General features: G+C 41.0%; 1 long non-coding RNA gene across 1 annotated transcript in view; it reads left to right on the plus strand.

The window, feature by feature from the left end:
* The window catches only part of LOC308611182, a 138364-nt gene extending 130361 nt beyond the window's left edge, over positions 1-8003 (plus strand). The window contains exon 3 of the long non-coding RNA XR_014014783.1: positions 7980-8003. This is a non-coding gene — a long non-coding RNA (uncharacterized lncRNA). The remainder of the gene's footprint in view (positions 1-7979) is intronic.
* The last annotated feature ends 2201 nt before the right edge of the window (positions 8004-10204 follow it).

The raw sequence follows: 10204 nt of genomic DNA on the forward strand, positions 1-10204 counted from the left end.
ACTGGTTTTTTATTTTTGAAAAATTTTCTCTACCAATCGGATCCCAATGTGCTCGCAATCTTCCAGGATTTGTTCACAGTTCATAGTTCACTGCTGGTACCCTTTTCTCCCTTCTCATCCTCTTCTTCCCCTTTCTCCTTCTTTTAAAAATCTTTTCCATAAGTTCCGTGGGCTTTTCGGGAGGCATTGGACGTGATGTGTGTCTTCAGTCCGTCATCTTGAATCAGAAGCTCTTACCCGCCTAACATCCTTTCTTAAACCCATCCTATGAGTCAGGGGAAGTATTGAGGCAGAAGATTGCAGTGCTTAGGGAAGAAAACTGAACTTAAGCTGGGAAATTTGAGTGTGAATTCTGCTTAGCCATCCATTAGCTGGCTGAAGGTGGGCATTCACTTCAGATTCTCTGGTTCTCAGTTTCAATTGTAAAATGATATGCTTAGACTAGATGAACTCTAAAATTCTGTTACCTCCACTTACAAAATGGTGACACTAAGGCTCACAGAAATGATTTGCCAGTGGTCATCCAGGAAGTGAGATGTAGACTTGAGTCTTGAACACGTGTCTTAGGATTTCAAATCACAGGTGCACCAAGCCAACCTGAGCAATGCCACCTCAAGAACTGAGAGTGAAGGGGACACATCTCTCTGAGAGCCATTTCCTACCATGTGTGGACGTGGACACGTGTGCCCCCACACAGAGGCTGTCCCAGGAGATCGCCTCGTGGCTCTCATACGCCTGCCCTCCAGTGGACAGAGCTGTGTTCTAGAACGTTGCCTGCTCCTCCTCTCGTGGGGCGGGGGCGGGGGTGTAGCTCGGCTTTGGCCCAGCACTGAGAAGCAGCCCTGCACAGATGGTGGTGCGGCTGCGTGCACAGTGGTCGGGCCTCCCAGCACTGGAGAGCATGGCTGAGCTGGTTCCGAACTCGCTCTGACAACATTCCTCTCCTGGCAGCCATGTAATCTCTCCTCCAGCCTTGTGCAAGCAAATGGCTTTGCAGCGGCTCCCCTCAGTCCTGGTGTAAGCAAGGTACAAGCATCAGGGCTGTGCCTTTGTATACATTTCCCTTATTTGGATCTTTCCACAAGGCCTTCCCTAGATGTCAATTTCCTCCTTCCTTTCCATGGATTTCCCTTTGGGTTGTATGAACACGGTTTTTCTTTTTAGTCAATATTAGGATGACTTTTAAAAATTTGCAGCAAAACCCCTAACTCCTCTAAACACACAAACAAACAAGCCAACAGAAAATCAAACCAGCAAACAGACGCATCCTACAAATCCATTAAAAGTGCTTCTTCAACACAATCTCATCAGCCTCTAGTTAGGGGACGGTGTACTTGTTTCTTACACGGTTTAAGAATTGAGGGTTCGTCTGTCGCCCCACACCTTTAGCTTCTTTGGAACATGAGCTTCTGGAGTGCTGATCTGTCACTTCATTCTTTCTGGCCGCCTCCTTCCTTCTCCTTTACCTGGTTCTGTCCATTCCCTGAGTCTCATGCAATTATACCATCTGGCCGACCTTTTGGTTACTCCAGACCAGCTGTTCTCAACTCTGGCTGCACGTTAGAATCACTTGGGGATTGAATTTGTCTTTGTTGGATTCTAGGTGTGCATATATTTAAACATACCTTAAGTGACCTGTACATAGAGGGGGTAAGAAACGGATAACATCTGTTAAATGGGATCAACTCCTTCCTTTTTCTACCTACCTAATATAGCTTCTTTCCTCTTTTGGTGATTCTCAGAGAGAAAATAGGGGGTTCCCTTGGGCGGTTGTTGGCTTTCAAGCCTTTGATCTGACAATGCATTCATAACTCTCTGGGAGTGTGGTACCCACCCTACAGGCTTATAGTCACTCTTAGAGGTCACAGGATGAACACAAGGTACAGCGTGATTTTTCGCTTGCTTTATAATTTTCTCTATATCACTCTTTCATTCATAGTTTAGAAACAGTAGATGAATTATGTAGGCTTTTTAGACTCCTCAATAAAAGGAGAAGGGGAAAGGGAGCTCTAGGTTGAAGAAATTTGCATAGAAAGAAAGTATGCCCCAGTCACTGCACATTTCAAGATATGTGATATCAGTATTTGAAATGTTTTTGAGTCTGGTTCTTTTTAAAATACTTAGGGGCATCCTGGCTGTAAAGACACAAGGCATTTTGCACAGGTTGTATGTTTAAGCTCATGGGAAGAGAGTCATAAAGCACATCTTCCATATGCACCTTCTGTTGGGTATTGAGAAAACTCTTTTCTCTTCGTCTAAGCACCTGTGTTGAATTTGGTAGCTGTGGTGTTTGGACTGATTCAGCAGTAATTAATCTCCAGGCTAATTATGAGCTCTGTTGTCATTTTGCTAGATGTAATTAAACTGCATAGCTGGAGAAAGTTGGGGAACTCTGGTTTCCAAGAAAACTCTTCCCTGTAACTTGGCAAGGAGCTCAAGAGTGTCAACATAATCAGCCAATTAAATATAAGCTGGAAGCCCGATGTCCTTCAGGATGAGTTTCCATGAAGAAGACAAGTGTATGTTCACAAGAGGCACCTGCTGTTTTACTGCTGCCTTTTTGGAAAGAGCTTGGAGTATTCTAGAGGTTTTCTCTCATTAATCCTCTTGATAGCTTTATTAAACAGGAAGCAGAGCAAACATTTTAGTCCCTTTCAAACAGATGAGATGATTAACATCGTGAAGGTCAACTGTCTTGTCAAAGAGCATAGTGACCACGGGTCAGAAGAAATTTCAGTAATGTATTTCCTTTAAAAATGTGATGATTGTCTACATAGATTTCTATAGCAACCATCAAATACATGATTATACTAGCATAAAGATATGAATTGGTGAATAAATTCTTTAAGTCTTTTGGGGCCAAGGTTCTGTTCCATTTTTTAGTCTAGGGTAAGGAGATACCCTAACAAACGTGGGTGTTGCTGAATCACACTGGCCTTGGCCTTGCTCAGAAGGGCCACTTTGAAGAGATGAGGAAGAAGGTGCATCTGGTCCGTCTTTCCATAAAAATCAGCCCTGGTAACCTGTTTGGCAAATAAGTTGCAGGCTTCCAATGCCTGACATAGGTAGAAAGACATATCGTACTTTGTTATTTTAAACAGGTTTTAATGCTTTATCTCTGAGCAGACTCTTTGCCTTGGTGTGCACAGACTACATGGTCAAGGAGAAAGCATTTAAAGCATGGGACAGCTACTCTCGTTGCTGTGTTTCCAAAAGCATGTGTGGGTGTGTACATGGGCTCCACCAGTGATACTCAAGAACTCAGGATGATTTGGGGAGGTACATTGACTCATATAGGTAGAGTTTTATACTGTTGGATATTTTTCATAGTTTTATTTATGGCAAGGGATTTCCATTTGAAAGAGTAAGGAATAAGAATGTCCTGTTGAAAATAAATTTATCTAAGTAAAACTGTGACCCATATAATTGTTAAATAAATAATGATATGGGTAACGTGTGGGTAGAGGCACAATTATGAAGGTGGCACTCGAATGACTAAGGTTTAGGTCACAGGGGCCTCTATCCGTTCTCTCCTACTCCTGGTAAGAGATTTACCTTCTTGATTCCTTTGCCGCTACAGTAATTCCTTTTTTTTTTTTTTTTTTTTTTTTTTTTTTTGCGGTACGTGGGCCTCTCACTGTTGTGGCCTCTCCCGTTGCGGAGCACAGGCTCCGGACGTGCAGGCTCAGCGGCCATTGCTCACGGGCCCAGCCGCTCCGCGGCATGTGGGATCTTCCCGGACCGGGGCACAAACCCGTGTCTCCTGCATCAGCAGGCGGACTCTCAACCACTGTGCCACCAGGGAAGCCCAACAGTAATTCCATTTTGTTAAAGGTGGGTCAGATAAGAAAACTAATGTGTTGTACCATTAAGTCACAAATATGTATTCCGTTGCTATTGCAATAATGAAAAGATAAGGAAAACCACACTTAAACTCTGCCTTGAGTCTCCGAATTAATTTTAGTGCCCAGTCATTTGACTAACAAAAGTTTGGGTCTTACAAACATATGACTTAGTGCCTATAATAACCACAGATTATGATTATTCCCTGAGAGTGTTTCTTCTTTCCCTGCTCTGCTGAAAACAAACAGCCATAGTAAAAACTCGGTTTCTTCCTAACCATGGACAAACTAAATGGCAAGAGATCCAGGTTTTGCATATTGACTTTGGCTTTGGAAAAATAAGGGAAACTCTAAAGGACAATATGCCAGTCCACATTTCCTGACACACACAACACGGATAATCTCACTTACCTTGTGCTAAGTGAAAGAAGCCAAACTCAAAATGTTACATACTTGTTGATTACATTTATATGACTTTCTGGACAAAGTAAAACTATGGGGACAGAAAACTTATTAGTGATTGTCAGGGGGCTACAGGTTGACTTCCAAGGGGCAGGGAAAAATTTTCAGGATGCTGGAACTATTCTCTATCTTCATTATGGTGGAGGTTGTAAGACTATATCCATTTGTCAAAACTCTTAGAACTGTACGCTAGAAAGGGTGAATTTTACTGGCTGTAAATTATACCTCAATAAACCTGACCGAAGAACAAATAAATGTTCTTAGTGTTCCATAAGAAGAATTACAAGTAAAATATGAAATAATAGTCAAACCAAAACGAAAAGCCACAAATACCTGCAAATCATTTCTTGAGGGTGGAGAAAATCAGTCTCAAATTGCAAATTGATTTACCTTGATAGACAGCCTCTTAATCTGTATGTCTAGAGTGCAAATATCAAGTGTATCCTTTTATACAAACTGTTTCCATTCAATCTTTTTTTTTGTTCACAACTAGATTCATTTCAGCCCTACTGCTCCTCATAGTTTGAACAATTTATCATGGCAAAGCGTGCTTTCTCTGGTCGGGTATTATATTAGTACATCGCTGTCAATGATTGCCCTGTAGCAGTTATTTTTCATATAAAACACACTCTACCTTTGGTACAATTAGGGAATGCCTAAGAGTGGAAATGATGGAGAAATTAGGAACATATAAACTTTTGGAGATAACGTACTCCGAATTAGTTCGGAATGGCCAACTTTTAAAATAGTGTGATCAGGTAGAGATAAGGTTTGTAGCCCCTCTTACCTTGCATGTCCCCCTGTCCCCATGCTCATGAGATTGTATGGAAAATTTTGGCTCCCCCGGGTGTCTTCAGTCTGTGAGTTCCTTAGGAGCAAGAGACATATTCATTTTTGTATCCTATTTCCTAGCACAGTGCTTGTAGGAACTAAAAATTGCTTCTGAATGAATAAGTGAAAACTTATGGCTTTCTAATGATCTTAAATGAATCATTACCATGTAAAAACGGACTTTTGCAAGGAGTTGGGCAAGTGACATGAATTCTGACATGCCAAGATGGACACATGAGGCCATATGTCTGTGATACTATAGGTGTAGCTTTTCTTGGAGGCATGTGGCTGGACTTGAAGTCTTCTTGAAACTTGTTCTAGTTGCTGGTTGGTTAAAGTAAGAACTACTCAAAGCTTTTAATGCATTCATTAAAATTTGTTTAAAGTAGTATAATAATGAAAATTAAGTCATTTAGGAAAAAAATGATGCATTTTTAAAGGTTCCTCTGCCTTGCAAATATAATGAATTATCAAAGGTTACACATATTTTATAGACACTGTTTTCTTTCTTTTTCTTTTTTTTTTTTTTGCAGTATGCGGGCCTCTCACTGTTGTGGCCTCTCCCGTTGCGGAGCACAGGCTCCGGACGCGCAAGCTCAGCGGCCATGGCTCACGGGCCCAGCCGCTCCGCGGCATGTGGGATCTTCCCGGACCGGGACACGAACCCGTGTCCCCTGCACCGGCAGGCGGACTCCCAACCACTGCGCCACCAGGGAAGCCCTAGACACTGTTTTTATAGGACTAATTGACTTTCTTTTGAAGCACTGGTATATTGTTGCCAATTCAGATCATTCCATAGTTCAAATAAGAGGTCCCTTTTCCTCATGGCTTTTTAGGGAAGTCTTTTAAAGTAATACATGAAAATCTGATTAATATATAGTCTGGTTTTCATAATTGTATCTGTTGTGATTCAAGGACTGATTTAAGATTTCTATTTCATTTTATTTTTCTTGTTTTGTGGCAATCACAGACAGTTAGCCATGTTCACCTTCTGATACCTATGACACAATTTTCATATCACAGAAGGCAGAACTCACCTTACCAAGCCCTCAGGATTGTTTACTGATTATAGACTCAGTTAATTCTTCTCAAACAGTGCAAACAGTCAAGGTCAGCTCCTTTTTGTTGATTTGTTTCCAAGAGGCCTCGTAGGATACTGCCCACCTCTGTAGCTCCATTTCACAATTGATCTTGGCTGTGTTTCCCTTCACACATTGTATTTGTCATCATTTCACTTATCCCAGACTTACTAATCAATACATCAATTAACAAATATTTGCTGAGTTCTTTTTGTGGTGGCACATGATATTTATCTTGCCCAGGAGACATTGCCTTTCCTATGGTAACTACATTTAGGTTTCCCTTTGGGGCGTCTCTCCCTACATCTCTCAGTCATGTGCTTTGGAAGCAGCAGAGCTCCAGCAGTGGGCACATGACTCAGACTGGCCAATCAGTGTAGTCCATTTCTCTGGCCCCAGTGAATTGTGTGGTGATGGGCACACGACATGAAACAGTCCATTAGGAATGAATTCCATGACTTTGGACTAAAACTGTTGGGAAGAGAAGCTGTCTTTCTCCCAGGGTTACTAACCAGGTGCAGTATTTCTGGGGCTATCTTTAATCCCACTATTAGAGGATCTTTGAAGAAGGAAGCCAATATAGAGAAAACCAGACCCAAGGAATGGAGAAAGAAATTCTTATGTCCCTTTAAAAAGCCTGATCCGGGCTTCCCTGGTGGCGCAGTGGTTGAGAGTCTGCCTGCCGATGCAGGGGACATGGGTTCGTGCCCCGGTCTGGGAGGATTCCACATGCCGCGGAGCGGCTGGGCCCGTGAGCCATGGCCGCTGAGCCCGTGCGTCCGGAGCCTGTGCTCCGCAACGGGAGAGGCCACAACAGTGAGAGGCCCGCGTAGCAAAGAAACAAAAAAGCCTGATCCAACTGTGTCTGAAGCTGATATCAGGCTACACGTGTACCTTAGAACATACACAATTTCTGTCCTTCACTAAAAAGGACTACTGATTAAAATGCTCACATGTGCAAAGATTCTGAAAAATACAAATTTCTGGTTTCCAAGGGTTTACAATAGATCAGAAAGAATAAAATAGAATCATCTCAACTTAGCATTACTCTTCAAAAGTATGCTATTTTTTCTCTCTATCCCTGAAATTATTCAGGATTGTTTGCATATATTCCTTTCTTCCAAGATAGATTGCAGAGAAGAGAGCCTGGTCTTCTATTCACCTCCTTTTTCTTAATATCTAGCAAAGCGCTTGTACATGGAAAATAGTCAATAAATTTTTATTGAATTTATCTGAAAAGACAACTAATGGTACTCAGGGATTTATGGTAAATGCCAAATGAGTAGTTTAGATCATGACATCCTATTTTATGTTAAATCACATTTTTTGTCCTCTGGGCCAGGTCTTCATTCAGATTGCTACCACTAGATAATTTGTGTTTTGTTTTGCTTTCTTGAGCAAAGCCATGGCTCAATACTAGACAGAGGCAGCTTTGTGGGGATAGAAGAAGGGGAATTGAGAAAGCCTCCAGGGATTTATGTTTTACAAGTAATATGCTCCATTATCAAAATAATGTTAAATTATCTTGTTCACTTAACTTTAAATTGATAAACCATAAAATTTTAATGAGGAAAAGAGAGGAAGATTCACTCCCAATAATCAAAAGTATATGCAATAATAACATCTTGATCATAATCATTGTTTTTGACCTTTCCTAGCTCAAATAACTCAGCCACTTTTACATAGTTGCAGTGTAGAACCATTTTGTCACTAGTTAATTAGAACCAAATGCCCTGACAAGGTCTGATTCTTTCTTTATTCTCAGAGCTGTGAGTCTTTTTTCTTCCTGGACCAAACTAAAGTGAACTTCGTTCCTGTCTGATATTTATCCAGCTTCAAAAGTGGAAGCACCTGAAGCTACTTTGTTCAAGGTAAGTGAACTAGATATCTGCAGTTAATATTTGTTTCTTTTAAATTTTAATCGATACAGGCATGTGTGGTCTTATATGAGGATGCATATAAAACAATGCTCAAAACAATGCTTTTATTACAGTAGCTAAGATTCACACAAGGAACTGAAAATGCATGAGTGATATTCAACACCTCTATCTTTTTCTCTTGGGTTATGTCATTCTATAGGATGAAATAATGATGGTTAAAGTTTAATTCGTTTCTATGATTTTTTTAACAACTTTATTGGAGTATAATTGCTTCACAGTGGTGTGCTAGTTTCTGCTCTATAACAAAGTGAATCAGCTATACGTACACATATATCCCCATATCTCCTCCCTCTTGCGTCTCCCTCCCACCCTCCCTTCCCCACCCCTCTAGGTGGTCACAAAGCACTGAGCTGATCTCCCTGTGCTATGCGGCTGCTTCCCACCAGCTCTCTATTTGACATTTGATAGTGTATATATGTCCATGCCACGCTCTCACTTCACCCAGCTTACCCTTCTCCCTCCCTGGGTCCTCAAGTCCATTCTCTACGTCTGTGTCTTTATTCCTGTCCTGCTCCTAGGTTCTTCAGAACCTTTTTTTTTTTTTTTTAGACTCCATATATATGTGTTAGCATATGGTATTTGTTTTTCTCTTTCTGACTTACTTCACTCTGTATGACAGACTCTAGGTCCATCCACCTCACTACAAATAACTCAATTTCGTTTCTTTTTATGGCTGAGTAATATTCCATTGTATATATGTGCCACATCTTCTTTATCCACTCATCTGTCGATGGACACTTAGGTCACTTCCATGTCCTGGCTATTGTAAATAGAGCTGCAATGAACATTGTGGTACATGACTCTTTTTGAATTATGGTTTTCTCAGGGTATATGCCCAGTAGTGGGATTGCTGGGCCATATGGTAGTTCTACTTTTAGTTTTTTAAGGAATCTCCATACTGTTCTCCATAGTGGCTGTACCAATTTACATTCCCACCAACAGTGCAAGAAGATTCCCTTTTCTCCACACCCTCTCCAGCATTTCTTGGTTCTAGATTTTTTGATGATGGCCCCTCTGACTGGTGTGAGGTGATACGTCATTGTAGTTTTGATATGCATTTCTCTAATGATTAGTGATGTTGAGCATCCTTTCATGTGTTTGTTGGCAATCTGTATATCTTCTTTGGAGAAATGTCTATTTAGGTCTTCTCATTTTTGGATGGGGTTGTTTTTTTGATATTGAGCTGCATGAGCTGCTTGTAAACTTTGGAGATTAATCCTTTGTCAGTTGCTTCAAATATTTGCAAATATTTTCTCCCATTCTGAGGGTTGTCTTTTCATCTTGTTTATGGTTTCCTTTGCTGTGCAAAAGCTTTTAAGTTTCATTAGGTCTCATTTGTTTATTTTTGTTTTTATTTCCATTTGTCTAGGAGGTGGGTCAGAAAGGTTCTTGCTGTGATTTATGTCATAGAGTGTTCTGCCTAGGTTTTCCTCCCTTTCTATGGTTTTATTAGATAACTAACATCATAGGTTTTTCATGAGACGGACCCCTGAAATAAGTTTGAATTTCAGCACCGCCATTTGTCAGAGCTGTTAATTGTAGACAAGTCACTTACCTTTGCCAGCCTGTTTTCTCATCTGTTCCTCATGGAGTTGCTGTGAGGACCAAGTATTCTAATGTACGTGAGGTCAAAGGACAATGGTAGTAGTAGCAAGAGCTACAGATTAGCTGGAGTAGTAATTCTGTACAAGCTTTCCCTATATCCTCCCTAGGAAACTTGATGTAAGGGCAATTCCATTTTTCCCCAATGTTGAATGGGCCATTTGGCTGGCTAGGCCCCCTCTTTCTTCACATTCCGCCTGTGTCCCTCAGGGATGTGTATGCGGTTGAACTGGTATCCTTCCAGGATGGAGGGAAACTGTTCTTCAGTTCAGGGTACCCCTCTAGGAAACATGAGAATGACAAATAATAAAAAAGAACCAGCCCCAAATGCTGTCAAATTGTGAGTACAAAACTAATGTTGGTTTTCATGTCGCTGAATTTTTTGTTAAAGGAATTAAATTCTAACAAAACTAGCTTTGGTCAAAGAAGTTGACCCAATTTCATACAA

The sequence above is a fragment of the Mesoplodon bidens genome, assembly GCF_964165515.1.
Source record: "Mesoplodon bidens genome assembly, contig: HAP1_SCAFFOLD_429, whole genome shotgun sequence".
In the NCBI taxonomy this organism is placed as follows: Eukaryota; Metazoa; Chordata; class Mammalia; order Artiodactyla; family Ziphiidae; genus Mesoplodon; species Mesoplodon bidens.